Source organism: Pseudorasbora parva, chromosome 18, assembly GCF_024679245.1.
Source record: "Pseudorasbora parva isolate DD20220531a chromosome 18, ASM2467924v1, whole genome shotgun sequence".
Classification (NCBI taxonomy): Eukaryota; Metazoa; Chordata; class Actinopteri; order Cypriniformes; family Gobionidae; genus Pseudorasbora; species Pseudorasbora parva.
In genome coordinates, this window is record NC_090189.1 from 29,147,327 (window position 1) to 29,166,872 (window position 19,546).

A 19,546-nucleotide genomic window follows, 5' to 3' on the forward strand; every position below is an offset into this window, starting at 1 on the left:
GGGCCAGATTATGTAGGCTGTACAACTTGGTCAGAGCATCTCCAAAACTGTAGCTCTTGTGGGGTGTTCCTGGTCTGCATTGGTCAGCATCTATCAAAAGTGGTCCAAGGAAGGAACAGCGGTGAACCGGCAACAGGGTCATGGGTGGCCAAGGCTCAGTGATGTACATGGGGAGCGAAAGCTGGTCCGTGTGGTCTGATCAAACAGACGAGCTACTCCACCTCAAATTGCTCAAGAAGTTAACGCTGGTTCTGATAGAAATGTGTCAGAATATACAGTGCATTGTTTGTTTTTTATTGCATCCAAAGTAGAAGTTTGTGTTTACATAATGTATGTGCGTGTACTGTGTATAATTATTATGTATATAATAAACATCCATGTATATATTTAAGAAAACGTTGTTATATTTATATATTAAAAATATTAAATATAGACAATTCTTTATATTTCTTAAATATATAACTGTATGTGTGTATTCAAATATACAAAATAACATATCTATTTAACAGTAGCATTCAGATAAGAAACAATAACCAAACTGAATAATCAAATATAACAATAGAACATACTCGGTTACTTTCGTAACCTCGGTTCCCTGAGAGAGAGGGAATGAGTATTGCGTATGGGGAAAAACTCATTTTCTCGAGAATATGAAGCAAAACTTTATTAATAAAGGTATCTATGTAAAGCGCAGTGCAGCTGCACGGCCATAGCCCGGCGCGAGGAGCGCTCTGATTGGCCGGGCCGCGGCAACTGCAGGAACCTATGGTGAGGTGGCTGAGAGGAGCGAACCAATGGGGGCACTCCAGAGAGACCACCGAAAAAGGGGGCTTATATTAGCATACAGGAGGCTATATAAGACCCTGATTCACCATAGGTGTCAGGTTTTAAAATCGACTGAAGCGACACCTGAGAAGCACAAACACGGCACGGAACGGAACGCAATACTCGTTCCCTCTCTCTCGGAACCGAGGTTACGAAAGTAACCGAGTACGTTCCCTTTCGAGAGAGGTTCCTCGTATTGCGTATGGGAACACAATGTAAAACGCTGTGTGTGCTGACTGACCCAAAATCCCCAACTGAATGAGGTAGAGTCAAAAAACCTTTAGAGAGACAGACACAGGGCTTCATAAGGAGAGTGAAAGAACCGGAAGAGTCGGTTCGTTTGAACACCTGACCGGACATAGTCGGATCTATGGTAGAGTGTAATGGTGCTATGAATGATTGAGTATAAGCGGAAAGCAATAAGCAATCGTGTTGCCAGGGCTGCAGATAGAGCCCTAGACGGAGAAAAGCACTGCTTGTAAAGCTGGGACCTCCAAATTGTAGAATCTGATAAAAGTGGGCGGAGAGGCCCAGCCTGCCGCCGCACAAATATCTTCCATGGAAGTGCCACATGACCAAGCCCAAGACGAGGCCATGCCTCTAGTGGAGTGGGCTTTAATGCCTGTAGGACAGGTTAGGTTCTAGACCTATATGCTAGTGGGATTGCATCCACTATCCAGTGTGAGAGTCTGTTTCATGACAGCACAAACTTTGGTGCGGCCACCGAAGCAATGAAGAGCTGATCCGACTGCCTGAAGGGGGCGGAGCGCTCTAAATACAATCTCAATGCTCTGACTGGGCAGAATAGGTTTGCCTTATTGTCTCTGAGACGCGGGTTAAGGAAGCAATGTAAAGAGCTGCATACTGAAGGGGTTGATAGCACTTTGAGTATAAAACCATGCCTCGGTTTGAGCACAACCTTGAAGTTGCTGGACCCAAACTCAAGACAGGAAGGACTCACGGAGAGTGCGTGTAAGCCACCCACTCGCTTAACCGAGGCCAAAGCCAGCAGAAAAACGGTTTTGAGTGATACGTGCTTTAAGCTCGTGGTCTGAAGTGGTTAGGAGGGGGGACCCTTCACGGCTTCTAAAACCATGGCGAGGTCCCAAATAGGGCTGAGGTAGGGGCAAGGCGGGTTTAATCTCCTGGCCCCTTTAAGAAAACACACAATAAGATCACTTTTCCCTAGTGAATGTGCCGCGATCGGAGCGTGGTTAGTTGCTATGGCGGAGACATATACTTTGAGCGTGGAGGGGGAACGACCCGCGTCCATTAGCTCTTGGAGAAAGCAAGCAGTTCCGCCAGTTCGCATGAGTGTGCGTCGATGTTTCGCGCAGCACACTGATAAGAAAACCACTGACCACTTCAAAGCAGAGCTGCCAGATAGCGGGGGCTCTAGCTTCCGAAATAGTGTTCATAACTTGTCAGCGAGGTTCCCGGATACCCGTTGATGGGCCATACTTGGAGGGCCCACAGCTCGGGACTGGGATGCCAGATCTTCCCTTTCGCCGGTGTAAGGAGGTAAACCTGGGGAAATGGGTCCTCTGGATAACATGTCCGGACCCTGATTCAGAATACCTGGCACGTGAGCCGCCCTTAGGGAGCTCAGATTGTGCTCTGCCCATAAAAGGAGATGCTTAGCCATACAGTGAAGAGAGTCTGATCTCGGCTGCCCTGGCGATTTTATGTACGTTACCAAGACGTGGTGGTTCTTATGACATAAGCCGCTCGTTGAGTCTTGAGTCTATGACAGTGACTGTACTGATAAGCCTGCCCTTCGAAGGCGAATCTCAAGAATGGCCTGTAGTGGGGGGGCTATCGTAACGTGAAAGTATGCGTTTTTTAGATCTATTGTGAAAACCCAATCCCCGGGGCGAATTTGCGCGAGGATTTGTTTCACCGTCAGCATCTTGAAACGAGCGTGTCATAAGTGCTTTGTTCAGATGTCTGGAAAATGGGCCTGAGACCGCCATCCATTTTCGGGACCAGGAATTAGCGACAGTAAAAACCTGACTCGCTAGCGTCGGGTGTACTGTTTCCGCCGCTCTCTCCTTTAACAGTTTCAATGCCTCAGCGAGAAGCACGTGACTGACACTGCTTCTTACTGGGGGCTCGACCACGGCTTGAATCGCGGGGGTCTGCGAGCAAAACTGTAGCGAGAACCTCGTTTTATATGTTCAACACCCAATATTATATACCAGGAATGGCCTGCCAGGCCTGGGCTCGTGAAGCCAGGGGTTGGATTAGATTCAGGGGCGGGCCACTTAGTAATAGGGGCCTGTTAACCCGGTTGCTTGTGCTGTAACACTGAGCTTGTAACACTGTGGGGATAGTGTTAGGTTTTGGCGGTGCAGGCTTTGCAGTGGGCGCGCACCTCACATTTATATTGTGTGTGCGAGAGTGGGCTTTGTGAAAAGTGCTTGGGTGCAGGAGTGCAGACTGTAAAGTGGGCACATTTCCTACATAGAAAAGCTCTTTTGTGTGTAGTTTTAAACAATGTGCAGTGGCACGCACTGTGTAGTGGGCGCAACCTACGTAGAATACCCGCAGTGCAAACAAGTGAGCGAGTCCACAGGGGTAAACGCACACAGCATTAGTGTGCAGACGAGCGTGTTTAACACAGGCTAGTTAACTGCAATAAGGCTAGTTGACTTTACATGGTGTAATCCGGCCGCGGCGGGATTTATTTGTGATTTTGTGAGGCTGAATTAACAGCGCTTATGTAGGGGTGCACACTGTGTAGTGGACCTTTGTCTACAGTGTAAAAACCTTTCCAGCCGCCTGAATAAAGGGGATTGGAAGTGTTAGGCTGCTGTCACTTTAAGACTAAAGCACTGAGCCTGACACCCATCCGATTTCTTTGCAAACTGTTTACCTTAGACATTACTGACTGTGTTTACATGAAAAACCCCGTCTGTCCGCGGCGCCTCCTCAGCACGGTGGTATAGTGACGAGAGCTTCGGCTCGAGTTCGCCTATTCACTCTAGTATTCTTTGTCCGCGGCGGTAGCATGACTGAACGAGAGAAGAGGGAGAGTGAGAAGAGCTCTGTCTTTCCGCAGTGCTTATACGGCGCGGCGGAACGAGAGAGTCCTCGCATAGAACAAGCATGTAAGCTCTAGAAGTGGCGTTGCAGCGGCAACACACACACACACTCAACATAGACAGAATAAAGGATATTTAACGCCGGATGGTGCAGCTGGAACGCAGGTGGCTGAAGGCGGAGACCCGGAGGGAATCTGGCGTCCTCAGGGCTGCAGGAATGTTCCGCTGGTTGATTTTCGACAGCGGTTTGCTTGATTCCGGAGGTCAGCGACGGTGTCGCTGAAGGAGAAAAAATCTGACACCTATGGTGAATCAGGGTCTTATATAGCCTCCTGTATGCTAATATAAGCCCCCTTTTTCGGCAATCTCTGGAGCGCCCCCATTGGTTCGCTCCTCTCAGCCACCTCACCATAGGTTCCTGCAGTTGCCGCGGCCCAGCCAATCAGAGCCCTCCTCGTGCCGGGCTATGGCCGTGCAGCTGCACTGCGCTTTACATAGATACCTTTATTAATAAAGTTTTGCTTCATATTCTCGAGAAAATGAGTTTTCCCCCATACGCAATACGAGGAACCTCTCTCGAAAGGGAACACTGTTGTCACTAATTAAACATACTTTGATTCATAGTAAAGCTAAGACCGGCAGCACACTGGCTGCGTGGCATTTTCCATGTCTTTGCACACCAGAAACATGCTGCTGCTAGGTGACACAGACCTATACTTCATGTTTAACATAAATATATAACCTACTGATACAGCAAGGACATCGTCGGAGGTAGCCTATGCTACAGAATATTTCACTCTGTATTGACAGGTGGAATATTTCAAAATCGATAATGATGTTTTTTTATTATTATTATTGTTACAATTAGGCCTATATCTGCATTTATGTTAACCTAGAGACTTTCAAACATCAAAATATCATTAATTACAGTTTTTGCCCATTGCTTGAACACTAGACCCATGCTTAGACATTTGTTACCATACCTCAAACACGTACCCACACCTTAAACAAAATCACTGCTTTGCACTCTAGTTTCACTTATTCCTTTATGCAACACACTTGGTCCTGCATACTACACTCAATTTCATACATAAGACACTTCATTCAAAAATGAAATTTCAGGCTGCCATTTGGAAAACACATGTATCCAAAATACAATACACATCGTGCAATTGCAACTACTCAAATACATACCTGAAGACATTTACTTGCAAAACTTAACACCAATCAGCCAACCAATAATAGGCCTCAGTTAAGCCATTTATGAGAGAGAGAGAGAGAGAGAGAGAGAGAGAGAGAGAGAGAGAGAGAGAGAGAGAGAGAGAGAGAGAGAGAGAGAGAGAGAGAGAGAGAGAGAGAGAAAGAGGCTATACACAGAACACTATTTTAGATGATATTAGAGCAACTTTGGTTGATCATGTGGTACGTCATGGCCTGACAGTGAGGGAAGCTGGACAGAGAGTCCTCCACATCTAAGCCGGTTCACTGTTGCACCCAGCGACTCTCCATCCCAGACTGTATCTGTACTTGCAGTACTGTACCGTATCACTTTACTGTATTGCAACTTAGCTACTCCTCCTTTAGCAAAAAATGGTAGTTTTGTGTAACACAGTACAATACATAGGACTGTACTATTGAGATTATACTGTAGTGTGAAGTATAGTACTGTGATGTACAGTATTATGTCATTTGTAACATTTCAGTATTCATTTTGGTTGTTGTGAAAACCTTTGTTGTAAAAAAAAAGAACAGAAACTGTAAGTGTTTCATTGCTTCACAGAATGCTAACTGATGAACTGAATACAAACAGTGAAAATTAAAGACTACAGTGTTTTATATAAAGTAGACAAGTGTGTTCCCCCTGATCTGAATGTGTATTCATAGGACGTGTGTATCATTTTGTCATCAGAGTTACATTTTGACAAAGGAATGTTAGGTTTTGATAGCAGAATTTAGGTTTTGATAGTTTCAGTTTGGTATATTTCCCAGTGTTGTGTCATGTTTACTTGCATGTAGAGTTTTGGCACAATGAGCGAAGTTTTGCAAAATGTGTTCAAGCAACAGGCAAAAAATTTTAACATGTATTTGTGTGTATTCAAAATTGCATAAACATATTTTCCTATTCTATTTTGCCTGGAAACGGTTACAACCTGCTTGTGTGTCGCGCATCAGTTTTATTTCTAGCATGCATGTGTTTTCGGCGCAGCTTGAGCCGCGCGTCATGCAGGCAGTGTGCAAGCTGTAACCTGTTAACATGGGAGCCGAAATAAAAACCGACACACAATGCAGCCGAAACACTCGTGCTTGCAGTGTGTCGCCGGCCTAAATTACTCAGTTAAGAGCAGTGAGTGTTTTCTCTTTATCTTTTATTTGTTTGACAGACAGCAGCAGGTTTACAGTGTTAGGCTGCTGTCACTTTAAGACTAAAGCACTGAGCCTGACACCCATCCGATTTCTTTGCAAACTGTTTACCTTAGACATTACTGACTGTGTTTACATGAAAATTCGCTGAGACAGCATTGGTGTGTGTATCTGACTGTTCAAGTGCAATAAGCCAGGAAAGAGAACTGAATTCGGGATGGCACGCTATCCGAGAGACGCTTTTAAGGCTGCATTTATACTGCAGGTCTTGATGCACAATTCCGATTTGGTGACTATATCCGATTTTTTTGATGACCCGCTTACATCATCTTTTCAAAAGCGACCCGTATCCGATATTTGCATTTACACTGCACACTGGGAAAACAGCCCAAGACGTTCTTAACCGGTGAAAGGAAGTAAAACAGCGCGATATGCAATGGACGCAGACAAAATGATTGCACAATGTTTTGCTGTCTGCACTGTTCCACACATCTTTAAAGGTCGGCAAAACATTTCTCTCGTAAAGCGGAGAAAAAGAGGGGAGCACTTGACCAGGTTGGGTTGCCAGGTTTTCACAACAAAACCCGTCCAATTGCAACTCAAAACTGTGTTAAAGTAGCCCAATTCCGCATGAAAACCGCGGACTTGTCAACACTGGATCGCAGTTTGTGTCCACCTGAGTTGACGCCATTCGCCTCCGTCCTTTTTTCAATGACGTACGACTCGCATTTACTGGGGAATATCGGATTTGACCGCTTACATGGCGCTAATGCACGCATCCAAATCATATCGGATTCATTACCACATATGAGTGAGGCCTGAATCCGATCTGAGGATATCGGAATTCATGCGTTTTTTTACTGCTTACACGTTCACGTCATATCCGATCTGTGCTACATGAGAGGAAAAAATCGTAATTGGGTCACTTGAACCATGCAGTGTAAATGGGGCCTATTTCTGTGCACACTTGTGTGTATAGCCCCTTTCACACTGCACGTCGGACCCGCAATATTCCCGGAACAAGCAACCACATCCCGGGATTGATTACCGAATTCGACCCGGGTCAGGGACCTAGTAATATTGCGGTATTCGACCCAGGACGAGCGCTGTGTGGACAAAAGCCGAAACTAATGCCGCAACATGTACGTAGTTACCGTGCGACTCCTAGAGCTTGTTTTTTCAATAATACAACCCTGCAGTGCCAGAAGAGCTCGTCGGTGTTTTAAACGCAGAGAGTGTTCGTATACAAAAGAAACTAAAATTAAACAAGCAGAAATGTGCGCAAACTGGACACAAGTTAAGACCACGGAGCTCCTTACTATCCACGCTGAAGCGGAGATCGCTCGCCATTATCGTCACATCCGGATGTCAAGTGTCAACTCGACCCAGGACCGTTAAGCGTTGTGTGTAAAAGCACACATATTACAGTATTTCGCTGGCAGTGTGAATGGACCAAATAGCGGCGCGGGAACAAATGCCGGGTCGCATTATCCGTGTATTTGCCGGAATCGCAGCGTGAAAGGGGCTTATGTCAGACAGAGTTTTTTTACGCAGCATAATGCGCTTATTCTTTTTAACGCAATGTACTTTTGTGATATTTCAATATATCGTGCAGCCCTAAGACTAGGATCAATAAAATATGTTGATCCAGGATCATGTCTTACTTGGCAAAATCATGATAACCAACTGGAATTACTGTTCTAAAAAACTGAGTTAAATTAATGCTTTATTTTCTGACAATACAAAGTTGTCAACACATTTCAACAGATAGTTTAATAACATCGAATAACACTGTCTATGAAATACATTTATACAATTATGTACAGTTTTGTGCCGCACGGCCAAATTCACAGAACCAGAGATTCTCTCTAAACACGTGTGTAAAGACGTCAAACCACAGCAGCACTTTTAAAGACTCTGTCAGCACATAATCTATTAGCACATACTGCACCTTAGATGAACACTATGACAAAAGTTTGACAAAAACTATACGTTTAGACAAAAATAATCTGGGTTCAGCAAAACATGCAGTCAGGAGTCAAAAAAAAAAAAAACAGTTTAGGAAACATGGCAGTTGAAATGCTCCTGGAGACGTCCGTTTTTTCTTCTAAGGTCCTTGTTCTTCACAGTTGATTAAAACACAAGAAAAGAGAGGGTCTTCTGAGAAACGCCTGCCAGGAGATTTGGAGGATGTGTGGGTCACAAGCGGGTCAAGAGAACACAATGCCTCAGGTTGCAGGACTGCTATAAATAGATGCGGTTCAGGTGCTCATGTCCATGGTTACCTTCACAAAGACCATTACAGGAGTCTGCAGAAAATATTCACCACACATGAAATGAGTCTCCTGGCAAAGCAGAATACTCAATAAAGAATGACCCTGACACTACTTTCTAAAGCTACTATACTTCTGTCTCAATTATATGACACCTCCATGTTCCTCTGTAAGAGTCACGTGGGGGTTGTTAAAGTGTTCCGTGTCCGATCTGAACATCTGTTCTAGGGCTCTTCATAACAGCAAACATTTTAAATGTTGTTTGTCTCAGTCCGGTGGGATTGTTTGTTTTGGAGATATTTCGCAAATCCTTGCAGCGCACTCACGAAGCTGTTCTTATCTAGCATGGAGCCCATCTACTGGGTTGAGCAGCTCTTCTGGTTTGAGATGAGATGTGTTTGATAATTACATTTGTCTGCATGTACTGTAGATGGAGAAAGAAACATGCGATTAGTAAATACACTGTAAAAATTTATTTAGAAAAAGTTATCTGGTTGCCTTAAAATTTTGAGTTAATACAATGAAAAAAATTTTGAGATTCGACAACCTTTATTAAAATATTAAAAAAAGATTTTGTAAGCATATTGGGTAACTGTGTGTGTTTTATTTCTGATGACGCAGTGAAACTTGCGCTATTTTCATGATTTATACAATTTTTTATGTGGTTCAGATACAAAAATATTTTGAGTTTCTACTTATTAAACAAATTTCCTTCATTGTATCAACTCAAATTTTTAATTTCAATAAACTCCAAATTTTAAGGCAACCAGGTTACTTACTTTTTTAAGTTAAACCAACAAAAAACAACATTTTTTTTACAGTGTAGTAAATAAATATAACATTCGAAAGTAAACAATTTCCATTAAATATATTTAAAAAATAATTCTTATTTTAAGGGTCTGTAGCTTTAAAAAAAAAGTTTGAAAAGCCCTGTCATTTCTATACCAACAAGTATAAATAATTCAACGGGTAATTTATAAAAGACGAGAAACTTAAAATATGTAAGCCTAAATTTAAGATTTATGTATTTGAATTGCATATAAAACTCAATCTATTTGACTAATAAAAAATTAACTTAATATGATGCTTATTTGTCAGTCCAACATAAATGAAACGGGTTAAATTTCTGCACTCAAAAAAAATCATGGCATAGACCATTATTAACTATTTACACCTATTTGATTTTAATCAAATAATCATTTTCAAAATATATCTTAACAATCCTATTTAGAGCAGTAACAGATTATATGGTCACACTTTAGTTTAGAGTCAATTTCTCACGATTAACTATGACTTCAATAAAGTGATTATTCCCTATTTATAGTTAGTAAGGTATTTGTTAGGTTTAGTACTATGCTAGTTTGTGCAACTCAGAAATGTCAGATCTAAGCTATTGGTACTGCTGGTGTTCCCATAAGCTCAGTCTTAGGGCCTCTTCTTTTTATCATTTATTTACTGCCCTTTGGACAAATTTTCAAAAAAGTAAGGAATTAATTTCCACTGCTATGCTGACGACACCCAGCTTCTTCCAGCGTCTTCCGTGTCTAATTAGGTCTTTCCTCCACTTACTCTGTCAAGCTGTCTAGCTGAAATTAAAAGCTGTTTCATCTAGTTCCTTTAAACTTAATAGTGATAAAAACTGAAGTTCTTCTTGTAGGCACGAAGTCTAATCTGGCAAAATCGGATAGTTTCTCTTTGGCTTTTGACCTGTCAATATTGTTTCCATCTTCACAGATGAAAAAGTCTGTGACAAAATTATTCAGTCCGCCAATTTTCATTTGCGAAACATAAAACTTCTTTAACAACAAACAGGACATGCATGTTTCTCTTGTACATGTCCTGGTTACATCGCATATAGATTATTGGAACTCTATTCTCTTTGGTCTTCTAAATCATTATACAAACTTCAGCTGGTCCAGAATTCAGTGGCACAAATGATCTCCAGATCCTCTTCTATAGAGTACATTTCTTCATCACTTGCATTGGCTTTCTTTATATATCAAATTGCTTTCAAAATCTTGCTTCTTACCTACAAGGCTCTGAAAAATATAGCTCCTTCATATCTCTCTGATCTTCTTCAAATCTATACTCTTGCGCATAACCTCAGATCCTCTTTATCAGTCTTTTCAATCCAACCACGTATTTGTCTGAGAAGTAGGACTTTTAGTTATGCTGCCCGTGGAATACGCTTCAGTAACAGCGATAGTCTTCACACTTTTAAATCTAGTCTTAAAACGTATTTATTTAAATATGCTTATTTATGTTTGCACATATTTTCAGTAATGTCTCATTCCTTAGTGTCTTAATGTAGATTATAGTTTGCTTTGTATGTTGTTGTTTATTTAAATTGTTTATTTAATAACGTAAATTAAACTGATAAATGTGTTCACATAACATAATTTTTTATAAATTTAACATAAAATTATTAAGTAAACTGCACATATAAAAATGTGATATAAATTTGTGACATAAATACATAAAAATGTAACAGTGAAAAATTCAAATGGTAAGTATTTACTCAAAGAAATGTTGTCAGCTTACAATTTTTTTTTACAATCAATTACATTTATTTTGTTCATATAACTAAATAGTTATTTAAAAAAAAAAAAAAATATATATATATATAGTTGTGTGGAACCACTTGATGCTGCTTTAAGTGTTATGAGTCTATAAAAACAAAAAAATAATGAATTATTGATTGATAATTAATAGTGAGAACTAGACATTAAACTAAAGTGTTACCCAGAATTAACATTGACACATAAGTTGAATGGTTTTGTATTGCAAATTGTCTATTAATGACCCATATTTAACAGAGTCAAAGATCATTTACTGTCTTATTTTATTCAAAGCCTTTCAGAAAAGATATGTAAGCGCCCCTGCTCAGAGCACTGGTTTAGTGCCGTTCTAACACAATTACTTGCTCCAATAGACTGTGAAAGAGAAACACAACTCAACCATCAGCTAAGGGGAAGAAAATCTCACAGTGTCCATCACTCTTTCTAGAAACCATTTAAGTTCCTCCCTAAAAGTTCAAGACAATGCTGGCACTTGCCAAACCACAGCTGGCAATAAGACAGCTGTTCCCCGGGCCTCTGGGCTGTCGTGTACAGACACATGACAGAGTGCAGAGACCTGGGCTATCCAGAGCAACTCAAGTGCGTCACAGCAGCCCAGATGGGAGCCAGTGGTCTTCTGTGAGCCAATGGGCTGCTCTGGCTCTAAGCGTTCCAATACAAATGAGGGCCAAATGACAATCTGCTTCCGTAACTGCACCACAGGAGTGTTTGTCAGTGCACTACATCAAATATCAGTGAATCTATGCAGGTTTGTGAAATGAATGGTGCTTTGTATTGGAGCACTTTCAAATCAATGGCAAAACAGGTGTCTCCATGACAACAGCTGAGAAACATCTCCAATGAATATGTCAGCATTGTGTCACTGCCGTGTAGGGCATTAGAAACAAGTTGCGCTCAGCTGATGTCCGAGGCGTTTGAAACGAGTGACCAAAAAGGAAGTTATAAAATGATGGGTATATCCCTTCTGTAATGCAGGACTGTAAACAATGCATTGAAGGGGACAACTCCCTCCTAATAGTTGGAAATGGCCAAACTGAAAATGCCCTACCCATTTTAGTCTGGTCTGGTTCAGTGGTCCAACAGCAATTGTCAATGTCAAAAGGATGGAGAGGCTACTCACTGCAGAGCCATCACCTCTTATTTCTTCTTTATTCCATGAAATTCTTTTTAGCAATTTAAAGCGATAGTTTCCCCAAAAATGAGAATTCTTTCATCATTTACTCAGCCTCAAGTTGTCCCAAACCTGAATGAATTTCTTTCTTCTGCTGTACACAAAGGAAGACATCTGGAAGATTGTTTGTAACCAAGCAGATCTCGGCAGCCATTGACTACCACACATCTTGAACGGCTTCGCCATGGCGTTGAAACAAATTGATTGCGAGAAAAGGTGAAAAAGGCTTATATAACAGGTGTATGTGTTATAACTCTTGCAAACTTTAACTGATTTGGATGAAACTTCAACAGTGTATTCGGTGTAGAAGGTCGATCACATGGGTGTTAGTATTGTGAGTCAAAGTTATTTTGCCACTAACTGGCATTCTTTCAAAATGCTTTGAAATCCCCCTCTTATTTTTAATCAATTTGCTTCAAACTTTATCAGTATAATGTCAAAACATGGCAACTGTAGGCCTCTGAAAGCATTCTTGATATCTAAAATATTGTTGCTACGGCAACACATCAAACTATAATATTCTTTGGGTGCGTTTGAGGCTCTTAGAATGCGGTAGTCAATGGCTGCCAAGGTCTGCTTGGTTACAAAAATTCTTTAAATATCTTCCTTTGTGTTTAGCAGGAGAAAAAAACCCATACAAGTTTGGGACAACTTGAGGGTGCAAATGATGACAGAATTTCATTTTTGGGTGAACTATCCCTTTAATTATTTTATTTATTACGCGTTGGTCCCTCCCAATGTCCAAGACATGGTTACCGCCTTGCTGTAATGTACTGTGTATTAATGTATTAATGAATTAAACTGCAACTAGTCTACTACTAGTTCTAGGTAACCTCTGTTACTAGTGAACTACATTTTAAAGACAGTTAACTATTGACATTGTTATATAACGTGATACTGATCACAAATGAAACAACTAAAACTGGGATCAGTAGAACAATTAGATATTTTGCAATTGATCTTAATTTTTTCATGAGAACCTGTGCAGACGATCCTGATCCCTCATAGTGTCTCGAAATGAAACTGACCACAGAGTCTCTATAGTGTCTATGATGATAAAGTTGTAGCCTTCCTCTCGAGTGTGAGCCACTGATTTGGAAGTGCTCTATCGCTGACAGACAGAGCTATTTCAGCCTCATTGAGTCCCTGATCAAAGTAGACGCGAATTCTCTCATCCATGATGCAGCAGTATATATACTGCACTTCAAATGGCTATTATTACCTCCAAACTACAAAAAAAAAAACAAGGGAAAAATGTCAAGATCCCGAGAAAGCAGCTTTTATGTTGTGATCGTGGCAAAATAAGTCTTGTGGAATGGTTTACCAGTATATCTAACAGAACCTCTATCTCTGTAAATATGTTTAAAACCCATCTTAAGAAGTATTTGTTTGATGAGGCATGCTACTTTGTGATGTTTTTTTATATTATATTTTTTCTCCTTCTTGTTTTTCTCTTTTTTTCTTTCTTTCTTTCTTTGTATTTTATTGTATTTCATTTGATCTCCCGTGTGTTAAAACTATAAATGATGTGTCCAGGAACATTGTGGAATCTTCTGGACTCCCTTCTCAGGGTTGGCTCCAGTATATTGCATAAATGCTAAAGAGTAATTGTACATGTCTAACAATAAATGTGTGCTTGAAAAAAATATGGAGTGTCTATTCACACTAAGTGCAAATAGCGTGCCTTGTTAGCAAGGGCTATTCGCACTAGCTCCGCCTAACAATGCCTGGCTGTGCCAAACAAGATAAAAAAACACCCATAGTTCAACATCCTCTAGAGTGTGTGCTAGTGCTGTATATCTTAACATTTTAATTTTGTCTGATATTCCTAACTAACTAGCAACCAAGTTAGTAGTTAATGAAAGACACGGCTGGCTACACCCTCTCATCTTGACAGTGTTGGTCCAAGGCACTTTTTACTACAACTGCAGAAAAACAGAAAAAATAAAATAAAATCTGAGATGATTATTATAGTTTACAACAAATAAATAGGTTTTATAAAACCGTATAAGTTCTGGTAGCCATTGAGAGTTGCTATGGCAACTGGGAACTCATTCCAGCTGCTAGAGAGGAGAGGACAGCGTTGACATTTCTGAAGCGGCAGACAAACTGTCAGAACATGTCACAGAATGATTCCGACTGAAAGTCAGCACATGTAAACCCCATGATCGGTTTATATAACGTCTCATTTAAACAGTCCACTGAATATTTAAATCGGAATGATAAAAAAGGGTGCGTTTAAGTGGTACTCAAGACTGGAAGAATAAATGTGTTTCCCAACCTTTTTTCAGTCAGAGCACCCTTTGAAAATTTGGAGGCACCCCCTCACATACATAGGGGTGTAACGGTACAGATTGCTCACGGTTCGGTTTGTATCACGGTTTTAGGTTCACGGTTTCCGTACGGTTTTCAGTATTTGCTATGTTCAGGGAAAAAAGGACTACTGTCAAATAAAAATAAATAAAATAAGAACAAATAACTTAAATACAAGCAGCAGCACAAATAAAAACTATTGAGCAAAGATACTAATAAAATAAACAATGCTTTTCAGGTTTTTTAGGTAGGTCTAACAATAGTTTTTAGGTAGAGAAATTGAAAAAAGTAATCAAATGTAAAATAATTGCATATTTCACTGTTTAAATTAAAGATCAATCCTTATTAAACTTACACAAGCTATCCAATCAAGAGCAGATATTTAGTTTGACATTAAACAGACAGCAGTAAAGGTTACTGCCCCTTTAAGTCCTAATACAGGGATATGCGTCGTCTTTCTCAACTGTATAAAGTTCACTTAAGGCATACTATGTCTGCTTGGATACTCATCAAGATGGACATGTTGACATACTTTTTGTGTGAGGTTTTTTTTTTTTTTTTGCCCACATTTTTCTTTTATTATCGCTGTTGTTGTGTATCACTGAGAAGCCAGCACATGTATCCATTGACAGAAACAATACATCAACCATTATTTTCAAGTTACAACCCATATTAAAGATGCGTCATCAGATGTGAGATGAACCGCGGTGCAAGTGCGTACTGACACCGTTTACACGGCACCCCTGCTCACATCAGAAGGCACTGCAGAGTGCCGCGGCACCCCGGTTGGAAAACACAGCTCCAAACCCAACTTTGACAATAGATTAACTGCGTTATTTTTTTTATCGCCCAATAAGAGTCTCACGTTAACGCCGATAACAGCCCACCACTAATTATTAGGAACACCATATTAATACTGGATTTGACACCCTTTCGCCTTCAGAACTGCCTTAATTCTACGTGGCATGGATTCAACAAGGTGCTGAAAGCATTCTTTAGAAATGTTGGTCCATATTGATAGGATAGCATCTTGCAGTTGATGGAGATTTGTGGGATGCACATCCAGGGCAAGAAGCTCCCATTCCACCACATCCCAAAGATGCTCTATTGGGTTGAGATCTGGTGACTGTGGGAGACATTTTAGTACAGTGAACTTATTGCCATGTTCAAGAAAACAATTTGAAATGATTTGAGCTTTGTGACATGGTGCATTATCCTCCTGGAAGTAGCCATCAGAGGATGGGTACATGGTGGTCATAAAGGGATGGACATGGTCAGAAACAATGCTCAGGTAGGCTGTGGTATTTAAACGATGCCCAATTGGCACTAATGGGCCTAAAGTGTGCAAAGAAAACCTCCCCCACACCATTACACCACCACCACCAGCCTGTACTGTGATAACAAGGCATGATGGATCCATGTTCTCATTCTGTTTACGCCAATTTCTAACTCTACCATCTGAATGTCTAAACAGAAATCGAGACTCATCAGACCAGGCAACATTTTTCCAGTCTTCAACTGTCCAATTTTGGTGAGCTTGTGCAAATTCTAGCCTCTTTTTCCTATTTGTAGTGGAGATGAGTGGTTATAATCTTTGGGATAATTATAAAAGCGTCCACACCTGTTCTCACTCAAGTAGTGATCAGTGTGTATTTAATAAGCGTGTCAGCGCTGTCGCGGTAGCGTCAGCGGGAGCGTTCAGCCCTCGTGTTCAGCAGCCTCTTTTGAAGACCGATGAGTGTAAAGACATCTTCTTTCGACTCTACCTACGATCAACTCCACCGTAGAACGAACACTGAGAACGCACTTAAGTATTTATTTCTCTGTCCTCTTTTTCCTTCTCTCTTTTCTCACAATGTGCTTTCAATACATACCCACTATTTCTAACCCACGCTCCACTATCAGACGCAGACGGCAGTGCAACACTGCTATCTGCATCCTATTCCTTCCTCTACTAATATTCCTCCCTCCTTTTCTCTGGGTCTATGGAATTGTCAGTCAGCCGTAAACAAAACTGACTTCATTCCAGCCTTTGCCACTCATTCCAATCTGAATATCTTGGCCTTGACTGAGACCTGGATCCGTCCAGAAGACTCAGCAACTCCTGCTGCTCTCTCTAACAATTTATCTTTCTCACACACCCCTCGCCACACTGGCAGAGGTGGAGGCACAGGTTTTCTTATCACAAACAATTGGAAATACTCAACCCACACCTCTCTCTGTAATAACAACTCATTTGTATGCCATGCTATTACAGTTACAGCTCCTGCTAAAATCAATCTTGTAGTCATTTACCGCCCTCCAGGTCGATTGGGCACCTTTGTTGAGGAACTAGATGTGCTGCTATCCTCATTCCCTGAGGATGGCAGCCCACTTGTAATCCTTGGTGATTTCAACATCCACCTGGACAAACCATATGCTACAAATTTTCACTTCCTTCTATCGTCATTCGATCTCAAACTCCTTACTACCTCACACACACACACAAATCTGGCAACCAACTTGACCTCGTCTACATACGCAACTGCACTACAGAAAACACTTTGGTCAAACCCTTACACTTCTCTGATCATTACTTCATCACATTTAATCTACATCTTACTACTCATACACTTCCACTTCCTCTACCAGTTAGTTTCAGACGAAACCTGCGTTCTCTTTCTCCCTCTCACCTCTCATCCGTTGTCATCCTCTCTTCCGTCACCCACACAATTCTCCTCTATGGATGTCAACACTGCAACAGAAACTTTATGTTCCACTTTAACCTCTTGTCTAGATACTATCTGCCCTCTGTCTTATAGGCCAGCTCGCGGTACTCCCTCTAACCCTTGGTTATCTGATGTTCTTCGTGAACACCGGATTAAACTTAGGGCAGCAGAGAGAAAATGGCGCAAATCAAACGACCTATCTGACCTGAGTAAGTACCAATCTCCGCTCATTTCCTTCTCACAGGACGTCCATACAGCTAAATCCTCATATTTTCACAACAAAATCAACAGCACCTCAGATTCTCGCACACTTTTCAGAACTTTCAACTCTCTGCTCTGTCCCCCTCCACCACCTCCCACCACCTCTCTATCTGCAGACGATCTTGCCCATTTTTTCACAGATAAAACCACACTCATCAGCACTCAGTTCACACCTCCACACACACACACTTTTGAATCAGCCACATCCACAGCCAAACATCTTCTCTCCTCCTTCTCTACAATCACTGAGGATGAAGTATCTAAACTTCTCCTCTCCAGCCATCCCACTACCTGCCCTCTAGATCCCATCCCCTCACATCTCCTACAAGCCATCTCCCCTACACTCTTACCAGCACTCACACACATCATCAACACATCTCTCTGCACCGGCATCTTCCCTACCACATTCAAGCAGGCTCGGGTAACCCCACTGCTTAAAAAACCCACATTAGACACATCACTTGTAGAGAACTACAGACCTGTTTCTCTCCAACCATTCATTGCGAAAACACTTGAAAGAGTTGTGTTCAACCAGGTCTCATCTTTCCTCTCACAGTCTAATCAACTGGACTTAAACCAGTCAGGCTTCAAAAAGGGCCACTCAACTGAGACGGCATTATTGTCAGTTACTGAAGCCCTGCGGCTGGCTAAAGCTGCATCCAAATCATCAGTCCTCATCCTCCTTGATCTATCTGCTGCCTTTAACACTGAGAATCATCAGATTCTTCTGTCCACCCTCTCATCACTGGGCATCACAGGGACTCCTCTCCACTGGTTTGAGTCCTATCTCACAGGTAGGTCCTTTAAGGTTGCCTGGAGAGGAGAGGTATCCAAAACACATCAACTGACCACGGGGGTTCCTCAGGGCTCAGTGCTTGGACCTCTCCTCTTCTCCATTTACACTACATCATTGGGACCCATCATTCAGGCACATGGCCTCTCATATCATTGCTATGCTGATGACACACAGCTCTACCTCTCATTTCAAACAGATGATCCCACAGTAGCTGCACGAATCTCAAGCTGTCTGGCGGACATCTCGGCATGGATGAAAAAACATCACCTGCAGCTCAATCTAGCAAAGACTGAGCTGCTTGTTTTCCCTGCTAATCCCACCATACAACACAATCTTACCATCCAGCTAGGTTCATCTTTGATTACTCCTTCAGGGTTGGTCAGAAATCTTGGAGTAATCTTTGATGACCAGCTGTCCTTCAAAGACCACATCTCAAAGACAGCTCGGTCATGCAGGTTTGCATTGCACAATATCAGGAAAATCAGACCATTCCTTACGGAGCATGCAACACAGCTTCTTGTCCAAGCCCTGGTAATTTCTAGACTTGACTATTGCAATGCGCTTCTGGCTGGACTTCCATCTTGTGCAATCGAACCGCTGCAAATGATCCAGAACGCTGCGGCACGCCTTGTATTCAATGAGCCCAAAATGGCTCATGTCACACCTCTATTCATCTCTCTGCATTGGCTACCACTCGCTGCCCAGATCAAATTCAAAGCTCTGACTCTTGCTTATGGATCTTCCACAAGCTCAGCACCCGCATACTTCGACTCACTCCTACGAGTCTACACCCCCATCAGAAGCCTTCGCTCAGCTAATGAGCGAAGGCTTGTGGTACCATCACAGAGAGGCATGAAATCCCTCTCCAGGACTTTTTCTTCATTGTTCCTGGTTGGTGGAACGATCTTCCGTCCTCCATTCGAACGACAGAATCACTCGCTTCATTCAAAAGACAGGTAAAAACTCATCTCTTCCATGAGCACTTAATCTTACATTAAAAAAAAAAAAAACTCTTTCCTCCTCTATTTCTCCTTTCTTCTTCCCTTTTCTGGTTTTTGCTACTCTGAGCGGTATACAAATCTTGGTATTTGGGACACTTTTTGTGTTTCGTTGCCTCTTCTTGACGGATCGCTTCCTGTTCTCCTGAGTTGTAAGTCGCTTTGGATAAAAGCGTCTGCTAAATGCATAAATGTAAAAATGTAAATTTAAATGTAC

The 19,546-nt window shown here is 41.6% G+C and overlaps 1 protein-coding gene across 4 annotated transcripts in view; it reads right to left on the reverse strand.

Annotated features, from left to right (window-relative positions):
• Positions 1 to 7,943: 7,943 nt before the first annotated feature.
• The window catches only part of plrdgb (PITP-less RdgB-like protein), a 130,452-nt gene continuing 118,849 nt past the window's right edge, over positions 7,944 to 19,546 (reverse strand). For all 4 annotated transcript variants that reach the window (XM_067423655.1, XM_067423654.1, XM_067423653.1 and 1 more), the window contains one exon: positions 7,944 to 8,927. The gene's annotated coding sequence lies outside the window, so the exon portion shown is untranslated. The remainder of the gene's footprint in view (positions 8,928 to 19,546) is intronic.